Source organism: Macaca fascicularis, chromosome 9 (assembly GCF_037993035.2).
Source record: "Macaca fascicularis isolate 582-1 chromosome 9, T2T-MFA8v1.1".
Taxonomy (NCBI): domain Eukaryota; kingdom Metazoa; phylum Chordata; class Mammalia; order Primates; family Cercopithecidae; genus Macaca; species Macaca fascicularis.
In genome coordinates this window covers 118,601,130-118,606,498 of record NC_088383.1, presented here as the reverse complement: position 1 = coordinate 118,606,498, position 5,369 = coordinate 118,601,130, and the positions used below count along the sequence as shown (strand labels likewise).

The following is a 5,369-nucleotide window of genomic DNA, read 5'->3' as shown; positions in this document are numbered from 1 at the left end:
AAACTAACACAAGAACAGAAAACCAAACGCTGCATGTTCTCACTCATAAGTGGGAGTTGAACAATGAGAACATATGGGCACAGGGAGGGGAACATCACCCACTGGGGTCTGTCAGGGGGTGGGGGGCAAAGGGAGGGACAGCATTAGGAGAAATAACTAATGTTGATGACAGGTTGATGGGTGCAGCAAACCACCATGGCACATGTATACCTATGTAACAAAGCTGCATGTTCTACACGTGTATTCCAGAACTTAAAGTATAAAAAAGTAAAAAAAAAAAAAAAAAAAAAAGTTGAATATTGGCCTCCACTGTCTTCTGGCTTGCAGGGTTTCTGCAGAGAGATCCGCTGTTAGTCTGATGGGCTTCCCTTTGTAGGTAACCTGATGTTTCTCTCTGACTGCTCTTAACATTTTTTTTCTTCATTTTGACCTTGGAGATTCTGACAATTGTGTGTCTTGGGATTGCTCTTCTCGAGGAGTGTCTTAGTGGTGTTCTCTGTATTTCCTGAATTTGAATGTTGGCCTGTCTTGCTAGGCTGGGGAAGTTCTCCTGGATATATCCTAAAGCGTGTTTTCCAACTTGGTTCCATTCTCCCGGTCACTTTCAGGGACCTCAATCAATCTTTGGTTTGGTATTTTCGCAAGAAAAGTCCTCTATTTCTTGGAGGCTTTGTTCATTCCTTTTCCATCTTTTTTCTCTAATCTTGTCTTCCTGCTTCATTTCAGTAAGTTGATCTTTAATCTCTGGTATCCTTCCTTCCACTTGGTTGATTCAGCTATTGATACTTGTGTTTGCTTCACAAAGTTATCGTGCTGTGTTTTTCAGCTCCATCAGGTCATTTATGTTCTTCTCTAAACGGGTTATTCCTGTTAGCAGTTCCTGTAACCTTTTGTCAAGGTTCTTAGCTTCCTTGCATTGGGTTAGAACATGCTCCTTTAGCTCAGAGGAGTTTGTTATACCCGCCTCCACTTCTGTCAATTCATCAAACTCATTCTCTTTCCATTTTTATGCCCTTGCCAGAGTGGAGTTGGTGATCATTTGGAGAAGACGCCTTCTGTTTTTTGGAATTTTCAGCCTTTTTGTACTGGTTTTTCCCTCATATTAGTGGATTTATCTACCTCTGATCTTTGAGGTTGATGACCTTTGGATGAGGTTTCTGCGTGTGGGTCCTTTTTATTGATATTATTGCTTTCTGTGTTAGTTTTTCTTCTAACAGTCAGACACCTCTTCTGCAGGTCTGCTGTAGTTTGCTGGAGGTCCGCTCCAGACCCTATTTGTCTGGGTACTAGTGGAGGCTGTAGAACAGCAAAGATTGCTGCCTGTTTTCCTCTGGAAGCTTTATCCCAGAGGGGCACCAGCCTGATGCCAGCCAGAGCTCTCCTGTATGAGGTTTCTGTCAACCCCTTTCAGGAGGTCTCTCCCAGCCAGGAGGCACAGCGGTCAGGGACCCACTTGAGGAGGCAGTCTGTCCTTCAGCAGAGCTGGAGTGCTGTCCTGGTAGTACCCTCCTTGTCAGGATCCACTGCTCTCTTCAGAGCTGGCAGGCAGGAGCGTTTAAGACGCCGAAGCTGCACTCACAGCTGCCCCCTTCCCCAGGTGCTCTGTCGCGGTGAGGTGGGAGTTTTATCTATAAGCCCCTGGCTGGGGCTGCTGCTTTTCTTTCAGAGATGTCCTGCCCAGTGAAGAGGAATCTAGAGAGGCAGTCTGGCCACAGCTGCTTTGCTGCACTGTGTTGAGTTCTGCCCATTCTGAACTTTGAGGCCTTTTTAGTACTGTCAGGAGAAAACCGCCTACTCAAGCCCCAGTAAGTGTGGACACCCCTCCCCCGACCAAGCTCAAGCATCCTAGGTCGACTTCAGACTGCTGGGCTGGCAGCGAGAATTTCGAGCCAGTGGTTGCTAGCTTGCTGAGCTCTGTGAGAGCGGGACCTGCTGAGTGAGACCACTTGGCTTTCTGGCTTCAACCCCCTTTCCAGGAGAGTAAACGGTTCCGTCTCACTGGGGTTCCAGGTGCCACTGAGGTACAGAAAAACCTCCTGCCTCCTGCACCTAGCTTGGTGTCTGCCCAAACAGCCACCCAGTTTTGTGCTTGAAACCCAGAGCCCTGGTGATGTAGACACGTGAGGGAATCTCCTGGTATGCGAATTGCAAAAACCATAGGAAAAGCATATTATCTGGGTTGGATAGCACAGTCCCTCATGACTTCCCTTGGCTGGGAAAGGGAGGCCCCCCCACCCTGCTCCCTGTACTTCCCCACTGAGGCAATGCCCCACCCTGCTTCTGCTCACCCTCTGTGGGCTGCACCCACTGCCTAACCAGTCCCAATGAGATGAACAGGCTACCTTAGTTGGAAATGCAGAAATCACCTGCCTTCTGTGTTAGTCTTGCTGGGAGCTGCAGACTGGAGCTATTCCTATTCAGCCATCTTGCCAGCAGATCTCGATTAGGGAAGTTTTCTTAAATTAATTTCTCAAATACATTTTCTAGGTTGTTTACTTTTACTCTTTCTTTCTCAGGAATGCCAATTATTCATAGGTTTGGTCACTTTACATAATACCATATTTCTCAAAGACTTTGCTCATTTTTAACATCAGTTTTTCTTTATTTATGTTAGATTGGGTTAAAAAGACCAGTCTTCGAGCTCTGAAATTCTTTCTTCTGCTTGGTCCAGTCCATTGATAAAGCTTTCAGTTGTATTTTGACATTCCTTAAGTGAGTTTTTCCAATTCCAGATTGATTCTCTTTTAAGATGTTTATCTATTTCCTGGATTGCTTTAGAAGTTTGTTTGTGTTGTTTTTATTTAAGTAATAAACATTTATTGAGAATTTTTAGGTGAGTGGTTATCTCCTCCCATTCTTGAGGGAGGAACCAACACTGTAGGAAATCATTGAGAAATCACACACTGTCACAACACCCCTGGCCAACAAAGGGAGGAGAAAAGTAATTCCATAGAAAAAGGGCTGGTGTTTAGCCTTTCTTTATTCAGGAGGAGTTGGGAGGATAGCTGCAGGTATAAGAAACTTTCACATGATACTGGGGCAGGGTGGGGCTGTGCTGGGTTCCTAACTGGCTTCTCAAAAAGCAGATTCACTTTCTCTTTGGGGGTAAAATTCTTGGTTACCAGGCTAATTTCTTACCCTTAATGAGAATGCCATTACTTCCCCAGGTGAAAGTCTCGTCCTGTAGGTTTGGCACAAGATTGTCATCAGTGAAACAGATATGATTCTGTTATGTGATTGTCTTAGAGATGTTCTGGGCTGCCTAATCTTGTTAATTTTGATGTAGCCAGGGTTCTTGCTCAGTGCTTCTCCAAGCATCTTAGCAGCCTCGGCTTCATACTTGGCCTGGGCAATCTTTTGCTGGTGTCCTAGTTTTGCTTTTTCTACCAAGAACTGGGCCTGCTAGGCCTCCTCCTGGACCACTTGTTTGGCCTCTGCAGTAGCTGTGTACTCTCAGCTAAAGCTCATCTCTGTGTTGGCTACATCATCCAAGACAAGACTGAAGTCCTTGGCCCTCTCTGGCAGCTCCCAGGGATGAATCAACAGGGATACCTGGGCCCACTGGGTAATCAGCTATGAGGCATTGAACTTACCACACTCTTGAGCACTTTTTTGACAATGGATGGCAACACTCATTCTTTATTGTCTAGCCCTAGGTGATTGTGCATGCTGGGAAACTCCTGAATGTTGGGTTGAGACACCACTCACAGGGATATGTTCACCACCTGCAGGTCTTTTGAGCCTGTTAGGGAGGAAATTTTTCAAGGTCTGGCCAGAATGTCATCCTTAATGGGTTACTAAGACCAGGGGATCCTGAAATGAAGGCTTCGGCCAAGATAGTGTCCTGCTGCATGCCACCGATATGATTGAAGAAGATGGTTGTGTTTGCCTTCCATGGTGAACATGGATTTCTGGACACCACAGGCTACAGTGCTAGCCCCTAGCAACAGCGTCAGTGCCATAACCATGTCCTAGGAGTCAGTATGCAGCCATTCCTCTAAGTCCTTCAAGTTCTGGACCATGTCTGATTCTGAGGCTGTTGCACCAAAGGTCAGAAGGGAGTGCCAGCCCATCACTGCCCAACTCCAGTTTAGGGATTGTACCCTTCGCGTGAGGGTTCAGGTCAGTAATTCTGGCAGGAGAATGGTGTATTGATTTTCAGCCTTGCCTTGGATCTCAATGAGCTTCCTTGCAATCCATGCTTTACATTCTTTATCTGTCATTTCCGTGTTTCCATTTTGGCTATGGACCATTGCTGGAGAGCTATTGTAATCATTTGATAGTATCACTACTTTCAGATTTTTCATGGTGCTAGAATTCTTGCTCTGGTTCCTTCTCATCTGGAGCTGCTAGCACTTCTAATTTTTGTAATTATTTTCGTGCAGGTAGGATTTTTTTCTTTTTTTTTTCTGTCCTTTTATCAGCTGGACACTACCATGAGGGCTGTTTGTCAGTGTTTTCTTCTCTGGGATCTGGGTTATTCTTTAAGATTCTGGTAGATTACCATTTGTTTCTTGAATTAAAGCTCACAGACTTGATCTTTATATACTATCTTGCTCAGCAAGTGGCTGAGGCATGCTGAATGCCTCTAATCTACCAATATTGGGAAACAACAAACTACTTCTTGTGTTCTATGGTTTGTTAGAGAAGGATCTCAGTGACCTGTGAGTCAGTATCAATGACTTCCAAGTTAGAAAATTAAACTATTCTTTCCTCCAGTCATCCTTTAAAAAGCATTTTGCCCCTTTAAACTGGCGTCCCGATTTTAGACAACACCCCACAGAAAATTTTTAAAAATTCAGCTCTCATTCATCTTGTAAAGGTAAGAAAGGTGGTGGATGGGGAGGGAAAGAGAAGACAGGGAGAGGGAGAGAGGGAGAGGGAGAGAGAGGGAGAGGAAGAGAGAGAGAGGGAGAGAAAGGGGGAGAGAGAGAGAGAGAGAGAGAGAGAGAGAGAGAGAGAGAGAGAGAGACTGAATGACTGACTTGTAAATGATCTTGCTAAACTACATGCCCAGTGTTGCAGAAAAAAACTAGAGTACTTCTTTCCCCAAGAGTCAATGGACAACAGAGGGATTGCTTTAAAAGACTTTGTAATGTGTCTTTTTTTTTTTTTTTTTGAGACAGAGTCTCACTCTGTTGCCCAGGCTGGAGTGCAGTAGCGCAATCTTGGCTCACTGCAAGCTCCTCCTCCTGGGTTGATGCCATTCTCCTGTCTCAGCCTCCTGAGTAGCTAGGATTACAGGCACCTGCCACCATGCCCAGCTAATTTTTTTGTATTTTTAGTAGAGACGGGTTTTCACCATGTTAGCCAGGATGGTCTTGATCTCCTGACCTCACGATCTGCCCGCCTCGGCCTCCCAAACTGCT

General features: G+C 45.3%; 1 pseudogene; it reads right to left on the bottom strand.

The window, feature by feature from the left end:
- Positions 1 to 3,118: 3,118 nt before the first annotated feature.
- LOC102133892 (prohibitin-2 pseudogene) lies at positions 3,119 to 3,968 on the bottom strand (annotated as a pseudogene).
- Positions 3,969 to 5,369: the final 1,401 nt, after the last annotated feature.